Raw genomic sequence first — 16,987 nt, 5'->3', positions numbered from 1 at the left:
AGTCAGTGGTGGTGTTGTGAGGCAGCAAGTCCTGGAGATGCTGGCTGGCTGGAGTGATGCAAGCATGCTGCAGTTACAAACCCGAAATACTATAAACAGTTCTCTCCATCGTGTGTTGGACCTCTTCCCTGAAATGAGATGTTTGTCTTTTTACAGTGGGAATCTTTGTTGCAAACCATGTAAAGAAAGGCCAGTCAGAATCTTTATAGCTGACAGCATACTTGTGACTGGGGAATTTTTTATTTTTTAATTATTTTTTTTTTGTAAACGAACTATCTGGAAAAAAACTCTGAATGGATTTGGTCCAAGGGCTAGCGGAAGTGTGAAGTGAGTGTGTTCTCTTCTTGAATCTGGGAGATTATTATTGGGAATTTTCTTCTTGTTTGGGAGTTGCACTGAATTAGGACAACAGCCTCATAATTATATTGTTAACTGGATGCTGTTTGCGTAAGTATTAGGTGTCATTTTGTGTGTGTGGAGGTGGAAGATCCTTGTCAAGGCAGAAGGTCTTGACAGGTCAAGAAATTTTTCTCCCCAAACCAAGAATTTTCCCTAGGAGTGCATATCACAGCGTTTGGCACAAGTCTCTTAAAAGGCCATATTCTGTGTCTAGTCTGTGTAAAATCTTGCTTGCATCAGTAGATGATCTCTTCCAGCCTGATGGACCTATTGAACTCAAACCTCAGTCTGTGAAGTATAGCTAAGGTCGACAAAAAGCTCCCTGCAGCAGTCACAGGGGTCCTCTTTGGAACGCGGATGGCTTTCTGATCAAGGCTGGAAATGGTTGCGAGGACTCTTGCATCCTGGGTTTGTTCAGATCTCTGTGGAGAAACAACCAAATCTATTTTGATACCTGTTGTCCAAAGTAGTGTTAATGGCTGGTCGAGCGCTGTGTGACGCAAATTTTACTGAGCTCAGTAGGAGGACGTGAACAGTGTGAGTACTTGGTCAGCATCTTCCAAAAACACACTCATATGGATGAGTGCTGATAAACAGATGTTGCAGCTCTTGAATATTAAATTCCAGCTAAATGTCACATCATGTTTTGAGATGTTAGCATAGGATCAACTGCTGTATGTGAAGTCTTAAACGTGGCTTTCAGTGCAAACCTAGTAGCTGAGCATGTGATCGCTGCTGGCTGGACATAAAGGTGTTCTGGTGCTGTTAGAAAAAAAGAGTTTAATAGCTTTATTCCTGTTTTATAATGTCCAGAAACTTACTGTTGGGATTAGTAGTAAAATTGCATTTATAAGTATTGTGATAGTTATTAGAGGAGACATTTGATTAAAATTCTGGCCAAAGTAGTTTTAGATTTCCCACACTGTGGGTTTCATAGATTCACGTGTTGTCTAGCAAAGTGAAATTTCTTTGCCACTCCTCTTAATCCCGAGAGGAAGTGCGGTATTCGGAGACATGATGCATGAAATTTTTTGCTGACTTTTCTGCCCTTTGTGTTAGTCATGCCTTTACGTTCCCCAGCCTCCCAAGTACTCTTAAAAAGCCAAAGATTTTAAAGCTAATAAAAAGAACGCTCCTTCTGTTGTGTATAGGTTCAGAAGCTGGTGTGTATGCATACTGGCATCTAGGCCAGGCCCACCAAACCTCATTTAAAGTTTATGCCTGTGGATATTTAGTAATTGGCCTTCCCAGGATTGACTGTTGTGTTGGCATGAGTGCTTTGACGTTGGGTCTCACGAGCTCTGGTGTTACTGAAGTTGAGGCTGTGAATGCACGTTTGTGCTTGTCAGCAAAACTCTGAAGTCAACCTTAAAAGCTGGTACGAGTGTCTGAGTCCATCTGAATATCATTCCTTTCAAAGTAGTGCTAAGAGACAGGAAGGGCAAGAGCTGACTTTTCCACTGGGAAGCTGCCTTGGGCCAGCTTATTGTACAGAGCCATTGTTCCACATCTGTGTGAGCGCAGAGCAGCGAAGGCTTTTTGCTGCTTGCAGGGTTGCTCAAGTTTGGCTGGATTTTGCAGCTTGCTGAACTTACTTATTAGAAGGAAGACTTTTAACCGGGTTATTTTAATTTTGGTAGGGAGACAATATCTTGGTGTCAAACCTTCTCTCTCGTCCCTCAGTCAGCAGCCTTTGGTTATGTATTGCTCCTGGGTGTCCCTGCCTTCCCCCAAGAAGATGCTTGTTTGCTTTTGGACCTTCAGTGAGAGTTACACGCTACAGTGTGTCTTGTAGTACATGGCCATGTCACTGACTGCCTCTGGGCTTCAAGTGGAAGGATGCAAAAGAAACAACAGACGTGTTTACATCATGCTTAGATAAGAGCTGACCTTTGAGTTTTTCTGGCATGGTGGCATTCCAGAATCAGTGTCTGGTCAAGGACAGGTTCTGAAGCATTTGTACTGTTCTGGCCCGCCTGATCCCAGCTATATAACAGCATCTCTCTGAGGAACTGCATCTTTCCAGTTGTGTTGGTGATCTGTCAGAACTTGGTAGGTCCTTTTAAAGCACCTGCAGATCTGCTGCCCAGGAAGGTGCTGTCATTCAGGTGCATAACCAGGCCATCATGTAATGCATAAACAAGCAGGGAGGTATTTGTTACACCTTTGTTGGGAAGCCCTGCCAGCTATGGGCTTGGTTTAACAACGCACTCTTGATTCTCATGCAACTGATGGGGAAAGAAAGCGTGTGCAGGCAGGGGTGATTCCTGATGGAGCCTTAGGTTTATGTGGATCGAGGACCACCACGTTGCATTTTGTTTGCTCTCCGATTAATAACACGCAACCCTGCTTCACAGCGAAGATCCTCTTACATCGCTTCAAAGGCGTGTGCGGTGGCAGACTTCGGATCAAGGGCAGCGTTGCCTCTGCTTGGTGGTGACGAAGGCAGGTCGGAGCCTCCCCTGCGGAGGATCGTCTTGAACTTCTTTGGCTGGGTGTGACCGTAGGCAGCGGTGAAACCTGTGCAGCTGTGCAAGGGCCCAGATGCAGCTGTCAGCGTGGCAGGATCAGGAATTGATGTTGCTCGGAGCAGGACATGCAAATTCCTCCCAGTGCTGGAGGGCAGCTGGCTGAGCTCTGGCTTACTTGGCCAAGTGATGGTTTAGCAAGTTAGCAAAGTCCTGGTGCTTCTGTGGCCCTGTACTAGTACATATAAGTAGGATACATTTCATGTGGCTTGTGCATCTTTATAGTAGTTGCTTTTCTCAGACTGGTCGGTTTCTTTGATTGTCTTACATTTGACTGTAGACTAGTTTCATCAGAATTTGCCAATTATTTTTGGCTGCTTCGTTACCTATGTCGAGCAGCAAACGTAGTCATTAGGTGGTGAGTGGTATGTGGTTTAGTCTTTACAATCCTCAACTTTGGTCTGTGTACCACAGCAAAATTTTCAAGCAAATATTTAATTGGAACTTATCTTTTAGTTCAGGTGTGTCACCTGGAGAGTCACTGTCCTGATGGGCAGTTACATTGAGCTGCTGAGAACGAACTGAAGTTCCTTGTGACTAACTTCTCACACCACCTTTTACAAGGGTCAGACAGTGCCTGCAGCGCGTTCGGCTGTGGTTGTTACAGTGCCTGTGGCCACGATGCCTAAGTACACTTCAATTATCCCCATTCACTGGTGGGAAATCCGAGCACCTTCTGTGCTTTGGTGTTGCGGTGAATCATTTCACAGCCTTGGAGCCCGTGTGTTGACTCCTCCCTGTACTGTGCCACATTGTGCTGCCTGGATTTCAGAATTGCTAGACATGGAGTAGTAATGAAGATTTCTCACTAAGAAGTGCTTTTGTCAGCACTAATTTCGAAGTCCTGCATTGGAGAGGGATGCGTGTGGCACTTGCGTCAGCGATTGTTCGAGGGGTAGGTGCAGAAATAGGATTTAGAGATTCTGATTTTTCTCCCTTGATTGTATTTTTCAAGTGAGAGCGCGATGAGGAATCCTGTATCTCAAGGGCTATTAAATAGCATTTGTCAAATCTGTGACTTCGTGGAGCTGTAATTCAGATGGCAGTTCCCACGCTGTGGGGACTCGGGAAGCTTTTCCTGCTGGTCACAAACACGTTCACTAACTGATATATGCAGGGCAATCCTAGAAATTTGCCTCTGCTCTTTGTGACTTTCTTAGTTACCAGCTTGGCTCTTTGTAGTCTTTTTCTTGTTCTTGATTTCTGGCTGTGCTTGTAGGTACTGACGACAGCACAGGGCTTAACCTTCTGTTTTTCAGGTCCTTATGAAAACTTGCATATGTCGTACCTGAATTGCTTGTAATCCGTGTGCTGCTCAGCAGCAATGTGTTGGGCAGGAGAGCTGTCCCTCAAGCATCTTTCCGTTGGGAAGACAGAAAGAGAGCAAATCCTGAACATGTTCTTGCTTTGCATTTGAAAGCAGAATAGCAGAGAGCAGTTCATTGTTCAAAAATGCTTAATCAGGTATCCAAAGTAGGACACTTTGCAAGTCCCTCTTGCTTTTAAGAAAAGAGGGCAAATGAGAACACTACTTGAGAAAGATCTTAAGAAAAAAAAAAAAAAAAGTCAGTTATTTCTCCAAGAAATGTTGGTCATAGTACACCTTTTATAGATACAATGAGTCTCTAATAAGTTGCTTCTGACTTTTATTCGAGCCTTGATCCTCGTTCAGACCGTACTGGAGTACGGGAGGGAGGTTAGGTGTTCTCCATGTAGGTACTCACATTGCCAGCCACAGAACTCTGTTAAGGCAGTCTTGTTGGTCTTATCCGAGAAGGAGGTTGATGCCTTGGTTTAATAAAATTTATCTTTCCAGTTGTTACGGGGGGAGCAGAAGGGAACTGGCACTCAGTGTTGGTTCGTGTGTGCGAAGAATGAACAGCAGAGTCAGGTGCTGTGGTGCGGGCAGGTATTTGAATTTGGGGTGGGGTGTTGGATGCAGACAGAGTATCTGCCTGCATCTTTCTTGCAGATGCCGGTAGTGCTCTTGCAGGGTTCTGGGTGGTTCTGTTCAGTCTCAGATCTTCTCTGCCTGTTTTTTTGGGCCGTGGGGCTGCACTGGGCTGGTGTGTTAAAGATAATGTGGAGGGCTGGAACTGATTTGGTGTCTGGCACTACCAATAAACTATGCTTTGACTCTATAGCCCTGACCCAGTGGGGCAGCGAGTAAGAATGGGCTCTAGTTCAGATTTTTTTAGGACTTGTGGGTGACACTTTGGAGAGGGTTGCATAAATATTTACTTTGCTTTTCATTGGAAAGAGCCTGTAACAGCATCTGAAGCAGCAGAAGAAAATGTTTGCGAAGTTTGTGAATGTGAATTGGCATTAAAAACCTAGTGTGGTAACTTGTCTGCTTTCCTACAATCTCATGTGAAATTGAAGTTAGTGTTTGAGCAAGGGAAAGGGGCCCCATTCAGAGCTGATCTCTAATATTGAAGTCTAATATACCGGTGTGGGGGATGGGAAAAAGACTTCTGTGTTGCGTTACAGCAGCATCTGTAAGCAGCCGCAATTCAGAGCTGTGTTTTTATTCTTGTTAATGCTGGCACAAGACAAAAAATTACTACATGCTAAGATTCAAACTGAAGCAGTGGCAAGCATGGACATCCTTGAAGAGTTTGTGAAGGTGTACTTCACAGGCAGGTGATTCTTCCTGGAAGATTTTGATTGTCATTATGCAGTAACATGGGCTCCCCCCCCCCCCCCCCCCCCCCCCCTCCTTTGTTCTCCCTTCCAGCAGATACGTTCTGGTTCTGGTTGCCCTAGCTCGGCAGCAGCACTGCGCTAGACTTCCAGCTGGGGGAAAATGTTTTCGTTGCTAAACTGGCACTACCCCAGTAGATTTTTCCATGGAGCATGTTTTGGGCACACCCTGGATATGGTGCGTTTTGCAAGTGTCTCGTTCCAAAGGCTTGGAGAGCTGGCTGGCTTTGCTGGGTCATCCTCTGATAAAACGCTTGAGGTAGAAGAGGACTTGAAAAATTGACTTAGGTTTTACTTGCTGGATTTCTGAATGAAAGGAAGGACTTAGGGATATAAATAGGTGAAGGCTTGTGTATTGACTAGTGATTCAGCTGGGAGGTGGAAAGAGAAACTCAGATTGCAGTTGTGTCTGTTGTAGCTGCCCTTCACATCTCTGGAGCCAGATGGGAACTGGGGATGGTTCAGATCTCCACTGTGCTTGGAGGAGTCTCTTAACATCCTCTGGTTGTGGCTCTCTGCGTTTGAAAGACTTGCCGATGTGCTCCTTGTCAATGCAATGAAATTATTTCTTAAGTAACATCCAGCTCTTTTTTTTATTTTTCCTTCTTCCCCCTTCTGACCTTCTCTGTGATAAGGTTACTTTCTGGAATGCCTGCTCCAGCTTTGACCTCAGCACTGAACGAGCTATTTATGGGAAGGGTACCTGGCACGGGCACGCCGAGTTAAGGATTTGTTAACGCTGCCTGGGATTTCCCTGTAGAACATTCTTTTTTATTAAATTGCATCCCGTCAGCAGTGTGGGGGTTGATACTTTGGTGAAGGAGGATATTTAAAAGGGGACAGTCAAGAGACTTGCCCTGTTGAGACCTTAAATTCACTGATTTTGTTATGAGGATGGGGTGTCTCAAAAATTTTGCTGCAGATTGGTCACGTTGGAGGTGGCTTTCTTATTGCCTGCTCCCCCCCCAAAACCAGCCTTCAACTTTTTGCCCAAACACACTTGTTCCAGCACTTGTCCGTGGCTGGTTGTTGTGCCCAAACAGGGAGGTCAACAGAGTGATGTATTTAAAGCTCTTCTGTTAGTTGTGAGCTGTCAGGTTAGTGAAGGTGAGCAACTTGGCAGATGGCTGTTTTCTCCCTGGTGCTCATGTGCAACCATGATGTCTTAACTGCAAAACGAGATGTTCCCTGTGATAGTGGTGGCAGAGTTCGGCTGGCACATCTCGTGACGCTTCTGCTTCTGAAGCAGATTAATTTGTGTTGTCTTATGAATGAGCATAAGCATGCTCTTTCCAGAAGTGCTCAATTCTTGAAGACACTTAGCCCATTTTGAAGAGTTATAGCTCCCTTTATCCACGAAATGTGTGTGTCCTTACTCTGTAAAAATACGTAATTTGAGTTGTCTCTCACTTACATAGTGGAACAGTCGGGGGGGTGGGAGAAAGGGGCAGTTTTGCCACAGATCTCTCTGCAGTTTCAGGTGTCTCCTTGCAGCACCATACAGCACTGAGTTTGTCAGATAGTTTTGAGTGCCATTTCACTTCTTAAAAAGCGCCTCCCAGCAGGGTGGATTTGTGAAATGTGACTTCATTTGGCTGCTTGCTTAATAAAATATTCAGTAACCTAAAGCAGCACAGGAAAAAAAACCTAAAACCCCCACCCCCCACTGTAACAGTAACTTTTTTTTATTAGGCTGAAAACATTTGGTCACCTGATTATCGAAAGAGGGAAATAAGGAGGATCAGGCTACTCCTTATGGAGCAGAGCTTTAGCCTTTTGTATTTGTGACATTTTAGCAGTTTCCATAGTAACATATAACGATGTTGTAAGAAATGTTGCTGGGATTTTATTTGTAGAAGGGAGGACTTTAAAATATTAATGGAAGGCAATGTGAATTGGAGGGAAGTCTAATTGTATTTTCTGTTCGGAGCAGAATTGATGCTAAGTAGGGGAAAGTGATTTGATGTGTTGTCCAGAGTCAGCCACCGTTGGTAGATTGAACTTGTCTTGGCCAGCAAACAGGAAACAAGAGAACTTCAGTCATCTTGGGAATGTTTGTCACAAGGTCTTTCCTCTCTGATACTACAGGTAAAGCTTTGCGAATACTATGATGTTACTCACTCTCCAGGTCCAGGTCAAAAATATCTCAGTTTATCCAGCCTGTGTGCTGGGCTCATCATCACCTTCCATGATACTCAGTTAAATGTTTGGAGCTGTTACCCTGTTTGCATTGGGGGGGGTCTCTGTGAGCTTAGTTGAGTTAAAAATTGGATGTCTCCATTTAGAGGCCTTTGTAGCAGAGAAGCTCATACGGCTTTACAGACAATCTGCATTTAGTGAATTCCCTGGCGGCTCCTACTTTATGACCAGTATTGAGCTTTCGCTGTTTCGGGGCTGGTGATGTTACATTGCATTATCAAATTCCATCAGCTCTTGAGTAAGAAGCAAAGGGGTTTTATGTAGATGCAATAGACAGACATCACAGAAAAGTGGCTTCTTGGAGAAAAAGTGTTCAGAGAAGGATGTTTGTGTGCACGTATTTGAGTGGGTGTAAGTTTGAGCTGTGTGTCAGTAGCCGTGTACCTAGCCCCGTATTTCCACCCAGTTAGGTGAGCAGAAGCAGTGGAGGTCAGTGAAAGGCACTGCAGTTTAGATGACTTTGCAATTAAATCACTTGTAGGAACCTGGCAAGAAATTCCTACTTTCCAGATTAGCTTAAAATCGGTGCATGAACATCTCACTTCCGTGTATCTCATCTGTGGTTTTCTGTTATTGAGTTAGGTATTTAATCTTTGTATTATTGAGTTAGGTATTAAGTCTTCTGAGCTTTTGGCCTTGCCCCACTGGCTTGTGAGTAGGAAGCTGCTGCAAGCCGGTCCCTGTGCTGGTCGGTGCCCTCGGGATACAGCTGATGGACTGGCCGGAGGCTACGAACGTTCCTGGCCAGACTGCACAGCCGCTTTCTGATTTTTCTCTGCCATAATTGCAGAGCTTGGGCGTAGTGACAACTGGTCCTGCCCTGCCCTTGTCTTCTGTCTGCATCAGAAGCTGACTAGTAGTTCACATGTTTCTTGTGCCTGTGGAACTTTGGAGAGGACACCTTTTAATGCAGCAGCGTGCCATCCTGGTTGGGTCCTGGGTCTCTGGCTGTTGCAGACGTCGCTGCTCCTTCTGCGTGTGCTCGGTGCTTGCAGACAGGGAGTGATGAGCGGTTTCACTCGCAGGGGCTGTATGTGCCTGTGGGAGTTGCTTCTCCTGGCTGTTATGCCAAGTAAAGGTACGTTGTGTTGCAGGGAGGCGACACCAAATCATAAACAAACCCAGTGCTTTGCATACTGGTGGGGTTTTTTGACTCGCTTCTGCATTCGGGGTGGCAAAAGCACTGTGTTGTGCTGTCACCCACGGTGAGTGGCCTTCAAAGTGCTGGAGGAGGAGGTGAATGTGTTCAGAGGTGGCTGCGGTGGCCGCTGGTGGCCGGTGCGTGCCGTGTGTACCTTCCCCACACCCTCAGAAGAAGGTATGGCGCAGCAGCTCTGCGGCTGGGCACGATGCTCGGTGCTCACCTGCCGTCTCTCTGCTGCCGTTACTTCAGGTCCTGTCCTGTCCTGGGTGCTGTGGGTATCGGCACGCAGAGCAGAGCAAGAGACAGGAGGCTTTGAAGGTGCTTTGGTGCTCGGGGTCTTGGCTCTGCACAGCTTTGGCAGCTTCTGACAAAATTTAACTCCTGCGGTCCCAATTCCCAATCTGGGTGGTTTGTGAAGAGGTAACGGGCTCTCCATGTTCCTTGTGGCTTTTTTTCTCTGCTGGAGGCTCACATCCCAGTGGTGAAGGGGAAGATACTTCTGTTTAGCAGCCAGTTACTATTCCTAGACTGGGACAGTGGCGTGAATAAAAGTTGCAGCAGCTAAATCTGCCTATTTTTGTGTGAATTGGAGCCCTTCTCCATGTGACTTCTGCTATTCCAGTGCTGGCTATTTCAAAAAAATGAGACAATTAGCCTTCTGTGGATCTGCATTTTGAATGCAGAACACTTGCAGGGCTCTTGCTCCATGTATGCAACGTTTTGTGGTGTTGGCTTTTTACTGTCTCAGACTGAAACAAGACAATTATTCTCTCTGCTCCTGTGTTGTAGGTAGCTCTCCTGCCATTTGCAGGCATTTCTGAAAATCAAAGGCAAGATGCTGTTTATACTGAGACAGCAGAAAGTAATTTGAGGAAGTAACCACGTTAGGAAATCTTTCAAGGCACTAACCACTTTTCCTATGTCAAGGCGGATTAAATTGAAAAATACTTGAAAATTAATCTGTATCATTGTAATGTACATGCCCAAGTGTCATCTAATGACTTCTCCAAGGTTCATTGCTCACAGATTGGCCAAAGTCTTACCATTTTAAATAAAATAAATCTGTTTGAGTAGTAGCCAGCCACTTAAAGAAAATTCTTCAGTGTGATGATTCATATTGTGCCTAAAGACAGCTTTCCAGACTCAGCCCTTGCTCACTCCCCACTGCTGTCCCCCTGCCTCTGGAAATGGGCAAGAAGCCCAAACCAACTTAACTCGTAAGTTATTTAAACCTATTTTTAATAAGTGATACTTCTAGAAGAAAATCTTACCTGAAGGCTTTGATTGACGTTGTCTTGTGTATTAGTTCTTAAACTGGCTTATGAGATGTGTAACTGCTGGGTTTGGTGGGGGTTTTTTAGCAGCTTTTTCATGAACATGAGCTGTTGTTTGAATTCTTACAGAACAGGCTGAAATTACATGTGTCTCCAGTTACAGCGGCTCTGTGCTGGTTCACTCTTTTGTGTGAATCTTTGACTTGTCAAATGTGCCCTAGTGCCCCTCCTCTCACTCCTGCATTCGCGTCCTCCTCTTGTGTTAATGTCCAGGTCTTTTTAATATAAGGAGTTCTGGTTATTTTTGCAGCTAGTTCTCCTGTGCGCTGGTTGTTGAGGTAGTATTTATTTTCAAGATAGTATCCTCTGTAGAGAGAAAGCTTTTGTAACCCATCCTAGTTGTCATGGCACAGATCTGCCTTTTTTTCCCCTGTTTGCTTGCTGTTACCAGGCGTGCTTTGGCTGTGTTAAACTCATGAAACCAAATGCCTCTTCAGGCTGGGTACAGGTAAGCCCTAAGCAGATTAGTCACTCTGCAAATTGAGTTGCTTATTTTACCTGTTTTTTCATGTGCTTGAGCAAGTGAATTTGTGCACTAGGACAAGGCACTCTTCTGTGATAAATTAAAGGAAGAGTGACTTGCTTAAGCCTGGTGACCTTACGGAGAACTAGCGAAAAATTATTCGTTGTGTTTACTTGAATTCTGTATGCATGTAATTTTTTCCCCTGTGTGTATATAGATTAATTTCCCATTTGCTCTTTCTGTTGCCCCAGTGGGCAGTAGTTCCATGTTTGCTATCTCCTCTGCATCTAATTTCTCCTCATCATCTGATTTCTGCAGCAGAGCTCCTTCTGAACAGAGTTTGCCCACAGCTTGGGTCAGTGGTTGGGGTGCACAGGAACCCCAGTTGTCTTGCACACACTTTCCACTTCAGTCCTTCCTTTTTCCATCCTTCCCTCAACTTAAAAACCCTAGTGCTTAGTGATGCAACTCCGAGAGAGGGTAGAATGCATAGAAAACTCTCGGGTTTTTTTCCCTTCGTTGTTGTCACATCTGAAGGCTTTGGTCGTAAATTCCCAGCAGCTTTTAGTTGTGATGCTTGGAGCAAGCAATGGCTTCAAGACTGGAGTGTGGGGGAGGTAACCTCTGCAGTCCCTTGTAGCAGTAACGAAGTGGTCCCCGCTAATGAGAGTCTACTGCTGTAGCCGAGTGTTACTTGGTGACTCTGGCATAGAAGTCCTCGCTTTATTGTTTTGCTCTGATGTTGCGGCATTCCTCAAAATAGCTTTCATCTAGTTCTTGTTTGCTTGATAACAACCATCTGCATCCAGAGCACTTGGCTACTTTAAATGTTTGCCTTACATAATTGAAACACACACCCCCCCACACACACCCCCCCCCCTCACCCCCTGCTTTGTTTTGGAGCTTTCTAGTAGGATCCTTCCCCCCGCCGCCCCCCCCCCCCCGATGTAGGTGTTTTTATTTCTCAACTAGTCAAACTGGTACATAAAGTGATCTTCCTGTTCTGGGCCTTGTCCTAGTAGTTTTACTAGAAAAATACTTGTTTTCACTTTAATTTATTAGGCCTGGGAGAAAACTGTAGTCTTCCTTCCAGACTGAGAGACTGAAAATTTTCAAGAGTATGTATCTGATGAAGCCTTTTCTCCCTTTTTTTTTTCTTTTTTTTTTTCTTTCCCATTTCCATACCCCCACCCAGTCCTATAGAGATTGACTGGACTTTTAAAGTGAGTTGAGTGCTTTTTGCCCAGCAACTGGGGATTTTGTTCAGATGAGAAATACAGGGATGTGTGTGTGCCTGTCCTTGCTGCCCTTGAGAATTGCTGACCTGGTACAAATGGGAGTATTAGTTGGAGTAGTGGAGCTCTCCTGCGTTTCATTTAATTTCTGAGAGTAACTTGTCCAAAAGCATCTTGCTTTATTTGTTTAGCTGATGCTTGGTGAGATAAAGGAGGTTCTGAGAATTTGTGATTATCTACTTAGCTGTGGCTTATGCTGTTGTCTCTTACAATGCAGTGGAGCAAATAGGTAGCACCCCCTCCTCCTCCTCTCTACCACAAAGAACAGCAGCTGCCTGACTTCCTCAAGGATTAATCAACTCCATCGTACCTCTGATCAGTTTTTGCCAGACATTAGGGCAAGAGAGCTGAACAGAAATGTGTCATCTCTTGCTTTATGGAAGTGTCTTGGAGGAAGTAAGAAACCATGCAAAAATCCCACCTAGATCCACCCCTTTTTTAACCCTTGTAGTTGCTTGTTAGCTTAGTGCTGGCTGGTATCACTTTTAAAGTCCTGGCATTTATCGCAAGAGACTGTACAATAATTCCAGAAGGACATTTTCCTTTTGTGCCCGTGTCTGTCTGGTTTTTGGGGGTTCCCCCCCCCCCTTCTCCCCCTGCTTAAAACATCCCGTCCTCTCTAGTACTTGTGAACTTGCTCGCCCTTTGAGCTAGATAGTACTGAAGAACAATGGCTGCGTTACGGTTTGGGTTCTTACCACAGCTAGTTCCAGCTATGCTAATGAAAACATTTTGTCATATATCTTCCCCAGACCTAGAGGGTTCCCAGCTTTGGAAGTGAAAATGCGTAATAGTTTGGCTGCTCAGCCTGCTTGGCCCTTTGGACCCTTTGAGGCTATGTAGTAATCGACTTGCAGCGATGGCTCTTTGTTTCTGATACAATTACTTTTGTGTTGGCTTTTGTTGTGAAATGCTTGGCTTCAAAGTTTTTGAATGCATTTGGAAATGTACCATGTGTTTTACACTTTCTTCTGACATGTGCAAATAACGTTGACATGAGTCAGAAGAAGAGTGTTGTCCTAAAGTGGCAAAGTCTCAGGTTCAGCCGAGTGTAATTCACTACGATGGTGAACGATCCTGTGCATGGTGTGATCATGCATTGGACCTTGGGTTGTTAAATCGGCTGGCAACCTGACAACATTCTTTGCAGCAGATTTTAGAAATCAATAGATCGAGAATCTGTATTCTCTACTTTGGGTTTTGTGAACCTTTTTAAATTTTATCAAGCGTTAAGGTCTGGAAGATGACGTACTACTGCAAACTATTTTCATTTGGTGCCTTTGCTCATGAATTGCTTGACTGAAAGTTGCCACAGCTCTTTTTGGCTTTTGTCCTGGCTTCTAGGCATGTGAACATGACATGCTCTGCTTTTGCTTGTAAATAATAAGAAAGCATATCTAGTATTTACTTCTGTAGAAAAGCATAATTCCTGGGAAGTAGTGCTCCATCCACTCCCCCTCTTGTCACCCCCAAAGAATAAGAAAAGCCTCCTGAGGTAAACACATCTTTGATTAAAAAAAAAAATATATCCTGATGTGGTTGATCTCATGATTTTTTGAGGAGCTGAGGAGGGCTGGGGTAATGATGGAAGCTCTGCCTCTTGTATGAGACGTTTCAATGCTGCCAATCAAAACATCTTCTAAAAATATCCCATCTTCTAGAAGAATCTATTCTTGCAAATCGGAGCCTGATATTAAATAACATACTGTTGATTGCAAAAGGTCCAAATTAAAGAAACAGACCAATGTTCATCTCTTCTGCCTTTCCAGCTCTTTATTAAATTGCTGGATATTTGTTGCAGGCTTCACACAGGATGCAAATAAAATTAGTCGGAGCATGAGATCCTTCCAAAAATGTGGTACTTGAACTGCAGGGGAGTGTGCTCAGAAGGTGGGAGCTGGCTTGCTTTTCTCTACAGATACTTTTTTTTTTTTTCCCCTCCCCCTGTTGCATGCCTGGTGTCTTGGCATAAAGTAAACATTATCTAGTCCTTTTGAAAAGTCCTGAAGTAGAGAGTGTGTCTTGGCTGAACCTGACTGAAAGGGCTGGCAAAAATCTATCCAAGAAAAATAAATTTCTGGTGTAGCAGCCAACAGCATGTGCAACATGAACCATTTTCGTAGGGATGCGTTTTGATTTGGCTCTGGGAAAAACTGGTGAAATGGGAGGGTAATGGCCCTTTTTCTCACTGACACAGTTAAGATATAACCATCTCTTTTAGGCTGAAATAATTGAATTCTTGGTGTTTCCTCACCAGTTCTTGTTCCTGTGGCACCTCTTTCTACCTCATACCCTGTATACTCTAATCTTCTGTAGATCCTACAGAGGAGCATCTCCCTTGCTTCCTGCTGTGTAGACTGCAGAGGTGGGCATCTGCCGAGCCGGGCACGAGGGACTGCATCATCGGCTGAAGCTCCGGCAGGGAAATGAATCTTATGCAGATGTTGGTGTTGGATTCCTGAGGCTGCAATAACTTGATGGGGTTATTAGTTTGCAGAGGTACAGTTCATCGGGTTGTGTTTATTTAGGGAGGGAGAAGAGCCAAAAAACATGCCTGCGGTGACAAGGGGACACTTCCCGTGGGCTGTTGTCTGTCCCCTCCCCAGGTGGTGTGTTGCTGGGGCCATCTATTCCAGTTTGTCTGTGGTTGCCTCTTCTCCCTGTCCAGCCCCTTGCTCCCGGTGTGGTGGTTCAAGAACTGCCCTGTTTGCATTAACAACAGGGAGGAGACACGTAGGAGTGGCAAACCTGCCACGTCTGCTGGATACAAACCTGCATTGTCCTTGACAAGGAAAGAGCCTTCCAGTAATTCACCTTGCCAGCAAGGAGGAGGATTATTTTTTTTTATTTTTTTTTTTTTTAAAGAACAGCTGAGTTCTTTGATACCAGTGCAGTGTTTAGTGACACCAAAGGAGAATATACTTCTGTGGATAGGAAATGCTGCTTAATTGTTCAATACAGCAGTTTATTCTTTCAGTCTATGGAATTTCAGTCTATGTGAAAACCAGAAATGTGGCTGTGAACTCATTATTTTGATTCCTTGCTTGCTGCCTCAACATAGTAGAAAGCGTCTTACACAGAATGAAATGCTGAATCTTTCAGTTATCTAAATGAGGTTAAATTAATACTGCATTCTGCGTAGCTTTTTTATAAAGAATCAGAAGTGTTCTGCTTTTTGCAGGTTTGTGTTAATCACTGGCAGCGTAATGAGTTGAAGTACCGTGGCCACGTAAAGTTGTGTAAACAGGCCAAAAGAAAGCTGGGATGCACTGCAGGGTAATTCAGGTAGTGGTGGGGTCAGAAACAGGCTGTGGAAACCCTGAGTCACAGGAATAAATGTAATTGCCAGTACGTTTACCAAACAGTAGCTGAATCCAACTGTTCTGAAGTACAAGTGGTCTTGTTTTCTCTTTCATGTGCTGAGGTACAATCAGTCTTTTTTAGCTGTTTGGGTTTTTTAAACTATAGGGAATTATGAATGACTTGTATGAATTTATAGTGAGTTGTGAAAGCCTTGAAAGATGTCTGAGCGTTTTGGAGTGCATGTGTGTGTACACGCAGTGCGCGCGTGGTATACAGTGGACTTTTTCTAAAGAAGTCTCTGTGTTTGCTTACATCCCAGCAGTTTGCTTCTGAGGCCCTTGCTCTGATCTCCTTAGTTACAGATGGGGTTAAGTTCATTGGCTATGAAGCAGAAATCTGAAGTCTGAAAGTGGTCAAAATACAATTTTATTAAAGCAGGTTTTAGGAAGAGCAGGGAGGGAGGTACAGGTTAATAGCTAAAAACAAGCATGTTTTGAGAGCTTGCATATGAAATTTTGATGTGCGTGACAAGTTGCTCATAGTACAGCCAAGTCACCAACAATGCCACCTGCTTTATTTCTTCACACCCCAAACTCAGTGTTGCTCTTTCTCTGCATGTCTGTCTCATTGCACAGAGGGAGTTGGGCTGGACTGCGGAACGCTGTTCTGTAGCCGCTTCTGTGTGCTTAAAAAGAAAGTGTAAAACCTAAGTAGGAGGATCTGCTCGTTGTGGTAGGTTTCACTTATGTTGGTTAGAGGTGCTTTTAAATTTTGAAACACGAGGTTTAACACCTGTCCTAAAACTTGCTGTAACTTCATGTGGATAACGGTATGCAATATACTGAACATGGCAAAACTCTTTGTTGGTTTGGTAGCCTGCTGAAGGAGAGTTCGGTAGTCTTTGTTTTGGGTGTTCCTTCTTTCTAACTTCTAATTCTCAGAAATGCATTGAGGTTTCTCTTAATTGTCACCTCACCATCACTGGTAAGCGCTGCTGTCGGAACTAGCATGGTGTGAAGCAGCACAGCCCTCCTGCGGCTTCTGCTGCCTTGGCGTCTCAGCCAAGCACCTCTCCTCTTGCTGTTGGAAGCTGCAGGTAGACCTGTTAACCTGCCGCATCCCTGAAGAAAAATAGAACCGAGTTTGCCCCAGACTTGCTTGGCCAGTGGAGCCGCTGGTGCTGCGTGGATTTGTTTAATGTTCTGCACACAGGCCTGAAGATGATTGCCTTTGGGAGATTCTGAGGACTTTGCAATCTCTGCATGATGTTGCTGATGGAGCAGTATTGTGTGCAGCCCCGAAGACCTGTTCACAGCTGCATACGTGTGGGTTTTACCATGGATGTATTGTCATGTGAACCAGCTCTGCGGTCAGTGTATGTGGTGGTAGGGGCTATTTGGTTTTTGGTCCTATTTCAGAAAGCTGAAGGTGGGATAGATTAAGGCTTTTTGTTACTCTCTTGGACTTGTCCTGTCAGTTCTGGCAGCATTTGAATAATTTAACCTTGTTGCTCCAAACGTCAGTTTGTTGCCTTGCTTTTGGGGACAAGCTTCTGCAGCAGGTAGTAGAGCATTCAGCCTGGCTTCTGCACTGCTAGCATTTTATCTTAGTTTTAGAAC

The 16,987-nt window shown here is 44.6% G+C and overlaps 1 protein-coding gene across 6 annotated transcripts in view; it reads left to right on the top strand.

The window, feature by feature from the left end:
• The window catches only part of KANSL1 (KAT8 regulatory NSL complex subunit 1), a 100,867-nt gene that overhangs the window by 20,410 nt on the left and 63,470 nt on the right, over window positions 1–16,987 (top strand). The gene's annotated exons all lie outside the window — the stretch shown is intronic.

Source organism: Falco biarmicus, chromosome 17 (assembly GCF_023638135.1).
Source record: "Falco biarmicus isolate bFalBia1 chromosome 17, bFalBia1.pri, whole genome shotgun sequence".
Lineage (NCBI taxonomy): Eukaryota > Metazoa > Chordata > Aves > Falconiformes > Falconidae > Falco > Falco biarmicus.
This window is presented reverse-complemented; position numbering and strand designations above follow the sequence as displayed.